Below are 14,760 nucleotides of genomic sequence, written 5' to 3' on the forward strand. Positions count from 1 at the left end.
CAAGTGCTTTTTTCTTCCTTGCTATTGTTTTTAACATATTTATAATGTACTATGTGATTTTTTTTGTTTCTCTGGTATGTTCTTCCTCCAGGGTATTACTCTGTATTCACTGTATTTGTTTCTGGTGACCTGCGTCTTATATGTACATAACAAGATGCTTAAATAAGGATACAGTTTAACCCATTGTAACAATGAGATGTACAAAACGCTATGTTGAAAACAAACTTTACAACATTTGTGGTGGATGGGAGGTGTTGGGAAGGTGGGGAGGGAAGGGATGTTTGGGGAAAAAGAAAGGAGGAGGTGACAATGCTCACTAGGAAATGTGCCCACTACTTTACTCATGTAACTGTAAACCTTCTGTACAATATTTTTACACTAAAAATATTCTAAAAACAGCTTAAAGAATATATACTATGTTTCAATAAATTGAATGAGGATTCATAAAAGGCATGTTTTGAATTTTATTTTTAAAATAAAATGAGGGCTGGGAAGGTTGCTTAGGGGTAGAGTGATTGTCTTGCATGCATAAGGCCCTGAGTTCCATTACTCATCACCACATAAGTCGGAAAAAGCCAGAAGTGGTTCTGTGGCTCAAATGGTAAAGCACTATCCTTCATCTAAAGAGCTGAGGGACAGTGACCAGGCCCAGATTTCAGAGTTCAGGCCCCATGACTGACAAAATGAAAGAGAGAAAGAAAGAAAGAAAGAAAGAAAGAAAGAAAGAAAGAAGGAAGGAAGGAAGGAAGGAAGGAAGGAAGGAAGGAAGGAAGGAAGGAAGGAAGGAAGGAAGGAAGGAAGAAAGGAAGGGAGGAAGGAAGGGAGGGAGGGAGGGAGGAAGAAAGTTGAGATAGTGTCCAGGGCCAAAGTTCAAGCCCTGAAAAAGTACCCCCTCACCAAACACAAAATCATACACAGGGCTGAGATTCAGCTTAGCAACTTACCATGCATGAGTTTTGATCCCTAAAACAAGGAAAGGGAGGGATTGGGTGAGGGAAGAGAGAGGGAGGGAGAAAAGGATAGGGAGAAATAACAGCATATAGAAAAGAGGGTAGCTCTGCATAATAAATGATATTCACTAGGGTACATGGTCAGGCAAACATTTTCTGTAAAGGAACAGAGTAAGTACATCCAGGCCTTGGGAGTCACATGATATGCCCTAAGTATTCCATTCTTCTGTGGCAGTGTGACAGGGGACACAGATAAAATGAATGAATAACATTCACTGAAACTTGAATTCTATTTTTATTTGAAATATGGCTAGTGTAAATGTGTGTCTGAATTTTTAATTTTATGTAATTTTGCTTACTGTAAGTATTGCCACTTACAACTTTGTGGCTGGCTACTCCACTGAGTAGAACAAGTCTGGCCTCTGATGAAGTCTTAGAGCACCTCCAAAGTAATCCAGGAATACAAGCCACGGAAGTCACTCAGCTTTTTGGTAGTCACAGTAAGAAACAGTAAAATAAGAAAATAAATAAAACCTTCAATTAAAAACACCAAAGGAGCTTTAATAAAAATTCAGCAAAATTTATCTAGTATTTAAAGCTTAATCCTCAGATTTCAGCATTCTGAGTAGCTAGGATTACAAATGTGAACTACTCTCATGTGTTTGTTAGTTTTTTAAATACCAAGTCAGCCTTGTTACTTACCTGGCACTTGTTACTTACCTGGCAGGGGAGATACTATGATCATGAAGATGGTTTTCCAGGGCCAGGCTTATCTATTGCACTTCAGATGTGCTGACCCTGAGATTTCCCCAAATGTGGGAAATTCGACTGTATAATTTGTGGTAGTGGGGGACTGTGTTAGTTCTCTCCACTGGATAGATAGATAGATAGATAGATAGATAGATAGATAGATAGATAGATAGATAGATAGATAGCATTGTATTTTATATTGGCCTCATCTGCTTTCCTGCACTCAGCAGTCACTTGGTCCTAAGGACTACTATAAACGATGAGGTACCTCTAGGACTACTTTGTAGTTGCTAGGAACTACAAGGAGTAGAGAAATCAGCTTGAACTCACCATGAGAAAATAAATGAGGAAGTTGGGTGCAGGTGGCTTACACATGTAATTGTGAGATCTGAGGATTGCAGTTCAAAGCCAGCCCATATAGGAAAGCTCATGAGATTCTTATCCTCAATTAACCACCAGAAAACCAGAAGTGGGCTCTGGCTCAAGTGGTAGAGCACTTCACTTGAGCTGAAGAGCTCAGGGACAGTACCCAGAGTTCAAGTCCCATGACTTACAAATAAAAAGAAAGAAAACAAATGAGTGACCAGAGCCAATGGCTCATACCTGTAATTCTAGCTAGTTAGAAGGCTGAGATCTGAGGATCAAGGTTCAACACCAGCCTAGGAAGGAAAATCTATGAGATTCTTATTTCCAATTAACCACTGAAAACCGTAAGTGACAATGTAACTCAAAGTGTTAGAGCACTATCCTTGAGCACAAAAGATCAGGGACAGGATCCAGGACCTGAGTTCAAGCCCCACAACCGACCAAAAAAAAAAAAAAAAAAAAGGAATGAGAAGCCACCTTAATGAAATAGCTAGGCAAGTACAATATACAGAATAACTCCTCCCTTCCTTCTTTTCTTCCTTCTATTCCTTCACATCCTTTCCCCCTTTCTATCCTAGAACTTAAACTCAGGGCCTCATGCATTTTAGGTAGGTACTTTACCAGATGAGCCATACACCTGCTTTTTTTGGCTTTAGTTATTTTTCTTTCTTTCTTTCTTTTTTTTGGGGGGGGTCCAGTCATGGGGCCTGAACTCTAGGCCTGGGCACTGTCCCTCAACTCTTCACTTGAGCCACAGCGCCACTTCTGGCTTTTTTCTTTTTGCTTATGTGGTGCTGAGGAATCGAACCCAGGGCCTCAGGCATGCAAGGCAAGCGCTCTACCACTGACCACCTTCCCAGTCCTCATTTTTCTTTTGTTGGTTATGTAACTTGAACTCTGTGCCTGGGTGTTGTCCCTGAGTTCTTCAGCCCAAGGTGAAGGCTCTACTGTTTGAGCCACAGTACCACTTCTGGTTTTCTAGTGGTTTATTGGAGATATGACTCTCACTGGGCTGCCTGGCCTGGCTTTGATCTGTGATCTTCAGATTTCAGCCTCCTGCGTGGCTAAGATTACAGGCATGAGCCACCTGCACCTGGCTTGGCTTTAGCTATTTTTGTGGTAGGGTTTTATGTCCATGACCAGACCAGCATGGACCATAATCCTTCTTTTTACCCTTTCTGAGTAGATGAAATAAGAAGCACAATGCATTGGGTTCAATATTGATTGAGATCCAATATTTTGAATGTTTTTCCTGGGCTAACATCAAATCATAATCCTCTCTGTATCTGTCAAGACCCAGCAGCTAGCATTACAAGTGTGAGCTCCCATCCCTGGCTCAAATTTCTGATGACTAAAACATCTGAACAGAGTTTTAATAATTTTAAATGTTGAATTTGGGGGCAATGGGTGCTCTTACTTGCCTAGTTGCAAATTGCACCAAAAATTCCAAATATTAACTTTTGATTTCCTAGAGTACATTAAATAAGCAGATAAACTTTAAAAAGCAATTAACTAAAGAAAAAAGCTAAACAGAATACATCCTTACCATTGTAACTTTGTACTAACACCTTGTCAATCATTTTTCCATCATAGGTTTTTGTCTGGGCAGTATATTCCATACACGGATCATGCCACCCCCAAGGTTGTGGGCTAAACAGCCTATATCCACAAACACACCAAAGGAAGGCAGGGTCCAGCAGCATTGTACGTGGCAATCTCCCAACATATGACCCGAAGTTTTAGGGCAGCTTAAATAAAGCTTTTTCCTTAAGAATAATACTGTATTAAGGCATACCTCTTCTTCTGGGTTTATCACTGCTTAATTGGAGACAAGTCTCATGGACTTTCTGCTTGGGCTGGCCTGAAATCATGTTCCTCAGATCTCAGCCTCCTAAGCAGCAAGGATTATAGGCATGAGCTACCAATGTCTAAATTGATTATTCCTTTAATAAAAATCAAAATGGCTACAGTATGGTTTAACAGAGAGCTTGAATCCTTTTCTGAGCCTTATAAATTTTCTGACTAGAAGCAGAATGACAAACTGACATATGGGAAACATTGTACCATATTAAACCATTTTTCAGAAGAGTATCTGGCTCATCAGTTTGGCTCTTGTCCTCCTATTCTAATGGTGACTTTTCTGCCCGGGCTGGATTCAAAACACAATCCTTACATCTCAGCCTCTTGAGTAAGATTATAGGCATGAGCCACCTGTCCCTGGCACCATCCACATTTCTGTACAAGTGAATAAAACTCAGTGATGTAGTGTCTACCTCTTTAACCCAAAGCAGGTAAGAAACCAAAATTGAATTTGAAATTCAGTTGAATATGAGTCTATATTCTTAACAACAGGGTTGTAAATTATTTGGTCTTTGCACAAGTCTCTTAGTAGATACAGCGCACATGTCATGATTTTTCTATTTCAAATGGTCCATGAGAGATAGCTCGGCATGGTATGGTAAGCCTGTAATTCCATCACTTGGGAAGCTGAAGCAGAAGCAAAATAAGTTCAAGGCCATCTTGGCTATGTAGTGAGATGCCATTTCAGAAGGGCAGGAAGTAAATGGCTCCTGATTATATAAGCCTTGGCAATTACTTTCCCATCTTCTGTGTCTACAAAGAGAAGCCTAAGACTCCAAGGCCAAACAGAAAACCTGACCCAAAGACTAACACAAAACAACTGGATACCAGCTGTGTCGACTCATTCTTGGGCCAATAGAGTGTCAACCAAAGGCACTCTTGAACAGTTGAGTCTATGTCCCCTCCTCTTCTCTTCAGAAAGGGTCATTTCAAAATCATGATTCCTAGAAATTAAAAGACATCAGTGATATTAGGATTTCCATTCCAGCATATTTACAAGTCAGTGAACACTTAAGACATTGGCAACTATACAATTAAGTGACTAGCAAGTGGAACATGGTAGCTGAAGACACTAATAGTTCATAGTATATGGTCTGTGAATTAGAACTTATTAAATTTGCTACCATAGCTGCAGCAGGTGGAGTAACAGTTGGGGGAGGCAGTAGCAACCTTGGCTCCAGCCTCTTGACCTCCGGAGTGCATCATGGAACCTAGCAGCCCTTCACAAAGACTGGGAGAGAAGAGAGCTGCCATGGAATGCTAGGATCATGCCTCTGGTGTGGCATGCGACCATCACCTCACTTCTGCTTCCTGGCTAGATGAATAGGGGCCGCATGCCTGTGTCACCTCACTCCTGCTTCTGGTCTGGGTGGGTAGGAGCTGTATGCCTGCACCACCTCACTCCCACTTCCAGTCTGGGTGAGTGTGGGCTGCATGCCTGTTTCGCCTCACTCCTGCTTCTGGTCTGCATGAGTGGGGGAGTAAGGGCCATGCTGCCTGTGTCACCTCACGACAGCCTCCGGTCTGGGTGGGTAGGGGCCATGTCCCTGCATCACCTCACGACAGCCTCCGGTCTGGGTGGGTAGGGGCCATGTCCCTGCATCACCTCACTACTGCTTCCTGGCTGGATAAGTCTGGGCTTGGTGCCCTTGTCACCTTACTCTGTCTTCCGGTCTTGGTGAGTGGGGGCTGCTTGCCTGTGTCACCTCACTCCTGATTCCAGTCTGGGTGAATAAGGGAGTAGGGGCCATGTGCCTGTACCAACTCAATCTTGCTTCCGGTCTGGGTTGGTCTGACTGGCTGTGAGCTAATTACTATGTCCAGATGCTGTTTACCAGCCCACGCCAGACGTTAGACTTTTCCAGTTCTCATAACAAAGCATGACATTAATGGATTAGGATGGCACCTTGCTAGGTTTGAGAACCATGTTATTAAATTGTGTGTGTTTGCATGTGCACTGGTCTTGGGCCTTGAACTCAGGGCCTGAGGTCTATCCCTGAGGTATTTGATCAAGGTAGAGCTCTACTTCTTGAGCCACAACTCAACATATGGCATTTTTTTTGTGGTTAATTGGGACTAAAAGTCTCCCAGATTTTCCTGTCTGGGCTGGCCTTGAACCACTATCCTCATATCTCAGACTTTTCAGTAGCTAGGATTTACAGGTGTGAGCTACTGGTGCCTCTGTATTTGCTTGATTACCATCGAGAGAGAACTGTGCTTGGTAAGTGTTCTGGAGGAAAAAGAATTGAACTCTTCCAATGAGCAAAGGTGAAAATACTCAGGTTCTAGCCCGGCATTGGTGGATCAGGCCTCTAATTCTACCAATTCAGGAATGTGAAATCTGAGAATTGCAGTTAGAAATCAGTGTGTGGAGGACAGAGTTCTTGAGACTCTTTATCTACAACAAACTATCACAAACCTGGAAGTGGCACTGTATCTAAGTGGTAGAGCACCAACCTTGAGGGAAAATGCACACAGACAGCACTCAGGCCATGAGTTCAAGTCCAAAGACCACAAAAAAAAAACAAGAAAAAATTGGGTTCTTCAGTAGAAGTTTATCATTATAAATATCTCTTTCCCATTACATTTAGATCTGTCATAGATGTATGAATCTTAGGGGAATAAGAAACTTGGCTAAAAAATATAGGAAGCATTGTGTGTATGTGTGTGTGTGTGTGTGTGTGTGTTTGCCAGTCCTGAGGCTTGAACCTAGGACATTAATCTCTTGATTGGCTTCCTTCCATCAAGGCTGGTACTCTGCGACTTGGTACACAGTCCTACTCCCAGATTTTTAATTGTTAATTGGAGATAACAGTTTTACACACTTTTCTGCCTGTGGTGGCCAATTCTGGAATGTGATTATTTTGAATCATGCTGTAAAAATGTGTGTGCAAATAGCTGTACTATAAGGCTGACTTACATTTCTTCAGGTGTATATGTAGGATTTCTTGTGTGGAACTTCCACACTGATTTCTGTTGGGGCTGCAATGATTCACTTAATTGCCATCATTGTGTAGGGTATCTTTCCCCACCTCCTTGCAAGTATTTCTGTTTTCTTTTTTAATAGGCATTCTGATTAGGCAGACATGAACTTCAACATAGATTTGATTTGCATTTCCTTGATTACTAACGGTGTTGAATATTTTCATGTATTCCTTAGACACCTACATCAGTTTTGGGGAACTATCTAGTCAATTCACTTGCCTATTTATTGATTAGATTATTTGTTCTTAGGGTGTTTATTTTTTGTCTATATATTCTAGATATTAGGATTCCTTCTGTTACTCAAAAGGCAGGAGTTTAGGCTTATTTTACTTAATCTTAACAAAAGATGCCTGTGAGCTTCAAATTATTTAAATGATGATTGATTTAAAAATGAGAAGGATGTGGCTCACAGAATAGAGTGTCTGTCAACATGTACAAGTTCTGAACTCAGAGTACAGTGTCTACAAAAAAAAGAGATTCTATTATTTTAGAACAATAAAAGCTAATAAGCTACATTTTCTCAAAATATGTAATTCTAAATATTTCACTATTCTTCGTGGTAAAACTATTGCAAATTTTAGCACAAAATAATAATTTTAGGTTCTATTTTTTCCTTGGTAATCATTCAAGCCAGCAAAACTGAAGAAAATACAAGTTTGGCTAGGTGCTGATGTCTCATGTCTGTATTCCTATCTACTCAGGAGGCTGGGACATGAAGATTGCAGTTCAAAGCCAGCCTGTGCAGGAAACTCCATGAAGCTTATCTACAAATAACCACCAGAAAGCTAGAAGTTGTGCTGTGGCTCGAGTGCTAGAGTGCTTTCCTTGAGCTGAATAGCTAAGGGACTGCCCCTCGGCCCAGAGTTCAAGCCCCACGACTGACAAAAAACAACAAAAAAACAACTTTGTATAAAGAGTAGAATCTCCAAGTTTTTATTCAAGTTTTTTAATTCTTGTGGCAAATGTTTTCGTTGGATAGAAAGTGGACAGATTATATGTCATTGTGATAAACTTGCTACTATGTGGTTGCTTTTCTCCCATTTATAATTTCATCCATCTAACATTGTTGAAGATGAAAAATCCATCAAGGACAAGACATACTATTTGGAAAAACTGGTAAGTTGAAATGACTATTACTTTCTAGTTTGGCAAAGAAGCTGTGATTTTCCTTCCCTCCCCAGGATTTGAACAATGAAAAAAAAATTGTCTTGGTTTTTCCAAAAAGTGAGGAATACAGCTCATATTCAAATAATTAGAAGATAATGAAATGAATGTGTAGGATACATAATATGCTTAATTTTGAACCTTCTTCTCAAGAAACTTCCAAGAAACTTAGCACACATTGGTTAGATATTGATATCAAAGAGCCCACTGCAGGTACTTCATACCTATAATTGTCTACTCAGAAGGATGAGATCTGGGATTGAGATTGGTGCCAGCATGGATGAAGTCCCCTGCTATTAGATCATATGTCTCTTCCTCCCATCCTCAATGTGAAGTTGTCTCCCCAGATTACCATCTTTCTGATTCATTGATATTATCATTGGGATTTCTGGTTTTCTCCTTCAGCATGAAATTTGCATGGAGAAGGCCATTCATAGCTGTATTCACATGTTTCTCCAGTTGCCTACGGCAGTGCCTGGTCCTTAGTGCTTAGTAGCTTTGTGTAGAGATGAGCCTTAGTGCTTAGTACCCTTGTATAGAGGTGAGCCTGCTCTGCTCATGTAATATCAGAATTCAGTCAGGAAAACTCATCAAGCTGTGGTCTTGTAGTTAATAGTCATTTCTTCTAATTATTTTTTTCCTCCTTGTGTATCTAAGTCCACATAAGGGTGAGATCAGTGGCTGACACCTATCCGTTGTGATGGAAAAAGAGGTTGTGACATCATAGAAGTTATTGTGAAGCTGCAGGATGACCCCACCACGAAAGCACCGAAAATGGCAGGCTCCCACATTCACGAATACATTAAACAAACCGTCATTCACTCTCTGCTAGGTTTAGACTCAGCGTTTCCCTTTCCTATTTAAATTAAAGAAAAATTCAAGACATGCCTTTTTTGATTTGTCATTGAATTATTGATATGTCCCTAAACAAAAGAAATAAGAATGCCATTTAATGGAATGTAAATGTAAGGCATGGAAAAAAACAACATAAAAGTTCCTAGGGAATACATCAAAAGTGGCAGCTGCTACAAAAGTTGGTTCTTAAAACCAACTGGTGTCTCACACCAGTAATCCTAGTATAATATAAGTTAATGAAAGTTTTCTTTTTGTGCCAGTCCAAGGGTTTGAACTTGAGACCTGGGCTCTGAGTTTTTTGCTCAAGTCTAGCAATTTACTACTTCAGTAATATCTTCACTTCTAGTACATTTGGTAGTGTAGTGGAGATAAGAATTTCCAAGATTTTTCTGCCTGTGCTGGCTTCAAACTGTGATCCTCGATGTCAGCCTCCTGAGTAAGATAACAGGCATGAGCCACCAGCTAAAAGTTACTTTTGTGAGATATAAAAATTTACTTATGTAAGATATAAAAAGCAATATAAACAAATGAAACATTAGAACAAAACTGGAACAAGTTATATAGAAGACATAAAAAGACCAACACCAAAGCCCCAAGTTAAAGCCTAAGGACCACCACAAAAGAAATAAAGAAGTGTAGAAGAAAAGTAATAGCCAGTGACAGAGTTTTAAATTAATCAATCACAGGTGGCTTACACATGTTATATTAACTACATAGGGGACTAAAGTCAGAAAATACCATTTAAAAGGCAAGCCCAAGCAGGGAAACCCATTGGCCATTTTTCTGTGTGTGCCAGTCATGAGAGTTGAATTTGTTCTACTTTATTCAAGGCTGGAGTTCTATCAATCTCAGCTTTTTGGTGGGATCACTACCAGCTAACTGGAGATAAAGAGAATCATGGAATTTCCTTTGCAGGCTGGCTTCAAAACTGTGATCCTCAGATTTCAGCTTCCTGAGGTATTCTGTGCATTGCATGAGACTCTTATCTCCAATGAACCACCAAAAAAATAAAGAAAAGAACAAAAAAAACAGCTGGAGGTTGAGCTGTGGCTCCAATGGCAGAAATGAGACTGATTTCTGGGACAGCACCCACATCTTGAGATAAGCTTCAGGACCAGTACAAACAAGAATAAAATAAATAAATGAAAAGAAAGGCAGAAGAAGAAAAGGGAGAGCAAATTTCAGAGGATAAAATAAAAACTGAGGTAGCTTACACTTGTTATTAAAGTTACTCAAGGGTCACACATCTGAGACTCAGTGTTCAAGGCCAGCCAAGGCAGGTGAGTCCATGGACTCATCTCTAATTAGTCAACTACAGTTTTTAAAAAAATCCACAAATTGTGCTGTGGCTCACGTATTAGCATGCTAGTATTAAAAATGTACTGGGACGGGGCTGGGAAGTTGCCTCAGTAGTAGAGTGCTGCCTTGCATGCATGAGGCCCTGGGTTCAATTCCTCAGCAAAAAATAAGAAAAAAAGCCAGAAGTGGCACTGTGGAACAAGTGGTAGGGCTCTAGCCTCAAGCTGAAGAGTTGAGAGACAGTGCCCAAGCCCAGAGTTCAGGCCCCATGACCGGCAAAAATAAAAAGTACTGGGACAATACCCAGGCTCTGATTTATAGCCCTAAGCCCAGCATACATATAGAAATAAAAAATAGAAATTAAAAAATGTATTGGAAAATCCAATTAAATTTTCCAAATGAGCCATGAGTTTTTGTTTCATGTGTGTAATCCTAGAAACTAAGATAGATGAAATCTGAGGATTATGGTGTCTCATCATCAAATCACCAACAAAACAAACAAACAAGAAAACAGAAGTGAGGCTGTGATTGGAGTTGTAAGGCACCAGCCTTGAGTGAGAAAGCTACAAAACAGTGCCCTGAGTGCCTCAGAGATCCAGCCTCTGGATCACAAAAAAAAAGATAAGAAAAATAGAACCCAGGGCTGGTGACTCATGCCTGTAATTCTAGAACCTCAGGAGGCAGAAATATGGGGATCCAGTGTAAAGACCAAACTTAGCAAGAAAGCCCAGAAGACAGTTCTTTGTGGCACATCCTAGGGCTGGAACTGTACTACTCCCAGATTTGTGGCAGTTAATTGGAGGTAAGGATCTTAGACTTTCTGCTCAGCATGGCTTTGAACCATGATGGTCAGACTTCAGCCTCCTGAAACAGGCCAAGCCTTGCATGAGTTCTAGCTCCAGGACCATCACCCACAAAACAATGAAATGAATAAATGTAAAGAAGGGTAGAGGAAGAACCAATAACCGAGGCTTCAATGAGCCAATCAGCCAATCATTGGTGGCTCATAACTGTAATTCTAGTTACTCAGGAGGCTAAAATATGAGGATAATATTTAAAGACCAGACCAATTAGGAAAGTCCATAAGACACGTGTGTGTGTGTGTGTGTGTGTGTGTGTGTGTGTTTGTGTGTGTGTGTGTGTGTGTGTGTGTGTGTGTGTGTCTGTATGTCTGTGTGAGAGTCCTGTTGCTTGAACTTGTACTGTTTTTCTCAAGGCTCTACTATTCTCAGCTTTTTAGTTGTTATAATTGGAGATATCATGGACTTTCCTGCCCAGGCTGGTACAAACGTTGATCCTCAGATTTCAGCCTCATGAATGTGGACTGGCTCTACTCATTTCTAATTAACCACCAAAACAGAAAAAAAAAAAAAAACCCTGGAATTGAGCTGTGGTCAACTGGCAGAACTGGGCAATAGTATCTGGTACAGCACTCAGACCCTGAGTTCAAGCTGCAGGACAAACACAGAAGAAATAAAAGAAAAGGAGGATAGAAGTACAAAACCTCTATCAGTGATAGAGGTTGAAATGAATCAAACATTGGTTGCTCACACATGTTATATGAGGTACTCAGGAGGATGAAATCTAAGGATCACAGTTCATGACCAGCCAAGGCAGGAGAGTCCATGAGACTCATGAGACTCATCTTTCTAATTTGCCACCAAAGATAAGCTACAAGCTGTACTTTGGCTCATGCGGTTGAGTGGTAGTCTTAAACAGTAAGCTTGGAACAGCACCTAAACACTAAGTTGAAATCCTAGACACATATTTCAAAAAACAAAAAAAAACCCACAAACTAAAAATGATGGGAAAAGAGAAAGCCAGTTTCAAAATGAGCATTGGTTTTGGTTCATATGTGTATTCCTAGCTATTCAAGGTTCAAAGCTAGACTGGGCAAGAAAGTACATGAGACTCTTATACCCAACTACCCAGTGTAGATAAAATTGTAGTTGTAAAACATTGTATTTGTTGAAAAAGCTAAAAAAAAATTGTTTATTGATCCACAGATCAATTCCTGGTGCTAAAAAAATGTAGGAGAAGAGAAGAAAGGCCAATTGTAAATTGAAACATAAGCCTGGTGCTTGTTGATCGTGGGGGCAGAAATCTGAGGATCAACTTTCTTTTTTTCTTTTTCTTTTTTTTTTGGGGTCCAGACGTGGGGCCTGAACTCTGGGCCTGGGCACTGTCCTTTAGCTCTTCAGCTCAAGGCTAGTGATCTACCACTTGAGCCACAGCGCCACTTCTGGCTTTTTTCTTTTTGCAAGCGCTCTACCTCTGAGCCATCTTCCCAACCCCTGAGGATCAACTTTCAAGCCCAGGTCAAGAAGCAAAATCCAGGAAACTTTGGGTGTATGTGTGTGTGTGTGTGTGTATGTTTGTGTGTGTGTGTGTGTGTGTGTGTTTGTATTTGTGATGTGTGTGTTTGTGTACCATACTTTGCTAGTACCCTAGCATTACCAGATTTTGGGTGGTGAATTGGAGATAAGAGTGTCATCGATTTTCTGCCCAGGCTAGCTTTGAAACATGGTCTTCAGATTTCAGCCACCTAATTCAGCTGGAATTTGAGCTATGACTTAAGTGCCAGAACTGGGAAAATATTTTCTGGGACTCCACCTAAACCCTGAGTTGAAGCCCCAGGACATGCACAGAAGAAATAAAGAAGAGTAGAAGTAACCAAGGAAGAGTGAGTGACAAAGGCTTAAATGAATCAAGCATTGGTGGCTCATACATGTTCTACTAGCTATACAAGTGGCTAAAATCTGAGGATGATGGTTTATGTCCAGCCCTGGCAGGAGAGTCCATGAAAATCTTGTCTGTAATTAATCACCCTCCCCAAAAAAGGGACAAAAACTTATAGTGTGTCTCATGTAATAGAGGATAGCCTTGAATAAAAACTTCTGGGACAGAATATGAGCCCCAATTTGTAGACCCAGTAACAACACACACATGCAAAAAAAGAGTAAACAACAGTAGACAGTGGAAAGCACATATTAAAGTTTTAAAATGGCACAAGGGTTGTTGGTCCTGTGTATAATCCTAACTCCACAAGAGGCTGACATCTGAGGATTGTGATATCAAGTCAGCCTGGGCATAAACGTGCTTGAGATGCTTATCCAAGCTACCTAGCACAAAGCCCTGAGCTGAAGCTGAGGTGATAAAGTAGCAGCCTTTGTTTAAAAAGCTAAGAAATAGTCCCCAGAACCAGAGGTCAAGCTGTAGGACCACTAAAAATTACAAATAAAAACAATAAATAAAAAGGACAGTGGAAGAAGAGAGACTGAAATATGAGGATCAGAGTTCAAAGCTAACACAAGCAAGAAAATCCATGAGACTTTGTGTGTGTGCATCTCGGTGTCATCCTGCAGCTTGTGTGTGCCATCCTTGAACTTGTGCTGGTTTGTTCAAGGATAGAGTTCTACCACTCCCAACTATTCAGTGGTTAATTGGAGGTCATAGTCTCATGGACTTTCCTTCCCAGGCTAGCTTGATTTATGCTAGGCTTTGTCTCAGACTCTTATCTCCAATTAATTGTCAAAAATAAAAGAAAAAAAAACCTGGGAATTGAGTTATGGCTCAAGTGGCAGAATTGGGCAATCAGTTTCTAGGACAGCAACCAAGCACTGAGTTCAAGCCCCAGGACAATCACAGAAGAATTAAAGGAGGGTAGAAGTGCAGAAGGAAGATCCAATGACAGAGTTCAATGACAGATCCAATGACATTGGTAGCTCACTGATGTTCTATCAGCTACTCAGGAGAATGAAAGCTTAGGATCACAGTTGAAGGCTAGCCCAGGTAGGAGAATCCCTGAGATTCTTATGTCTCACTTGTCACCAAAAATATGCCACTAGCTGTGCTCTAGCACATGTGGTAGAGTGCTAGTCTTAAACAGAAAGCTCTGGGACAGCACACAGACCCTGGTGCTGATGCCCTAGCACAGACACTTACAAAGAAAAGAAAAAAAAGCACAAATTATAAAAGATGGGAGAATGAGAAAATTATAGTTTCAAAATGAGTCATGAGTTATTGGTTTATGTGTGTATTCCTAGCTACTCAGAAAGATGAAATATGAGGATCACTGCTAAAAGCCAGCCTGGGCAGGAAAGTGATTGAAATTCTTTTCTCCCACTACCCAGTAAAAGCTGGAAATGAAGGTGTGATAGTAGTTGTAAAGTACTGAAATTTCCTGAAAAAAAAAACTGGGAAACAGTTCCCTGGTCCATAATTCAGCCCAAAGTTGACCAAAAACAAAACTGAAAGAAGAGGAGAAATGACCATTTGAGATTTGAAAATAAGCCTGGGGCTGGTGGTTCCTGCTTATTATTTTAGCTATTCATGGAGCTGAAGTCTGAAGATACATTTTAAGACCAGTCCAAACAGGAAAGTCCATGGGGCTTTTTTACTGTGTGCCTAGGGCTTGAATTTGAGTATTTAGTTGATGCAAATAGTCTCATGGACTTTCCTATCCAGGATAGCTTCAACTTCAATCCTCAGATTTCTGCCTCCTGTGTCTTGCTGGGCTTTACATGATACT

General features: G+C 40.6%; 1 non-coding gene across 1 annotated transcript; it reads left to right on the forward strand.

The window, feature by feature from the left end:
- The first annotated feature begins 1,662 nt into the window (after positions 1-1,662).
- On the forward strand, positions 1,663-1,824 carry LOC122121712. Its single transcript, XR_006150024.1, has one exon. It is a non-coding gene; the product is annotated as a U1 spliceosomal RNA (small nuclear RNA).
- Positions 1,825-14,760: the final 12,936 nt, after the last annotated feature.

Source organism: Dipodomys spectabilis, unplaced genomic scaffold (genome assembly GCF_019054845.1).
Source record: "Dipodomys spectabilis isolate Male_0828 unplaced genomic scaffold, ASM1905484v1 ptg000193l, whole genome shotgun sequence".
In the NCBI taxonomy this organism is placed as follows: domain Eukaryota; kingdom Metazoa; phylum Chordata; class Mammalia; order Rodentia; family Heteromyidae; genus Dipodomys; species Dipodomys spectabilis.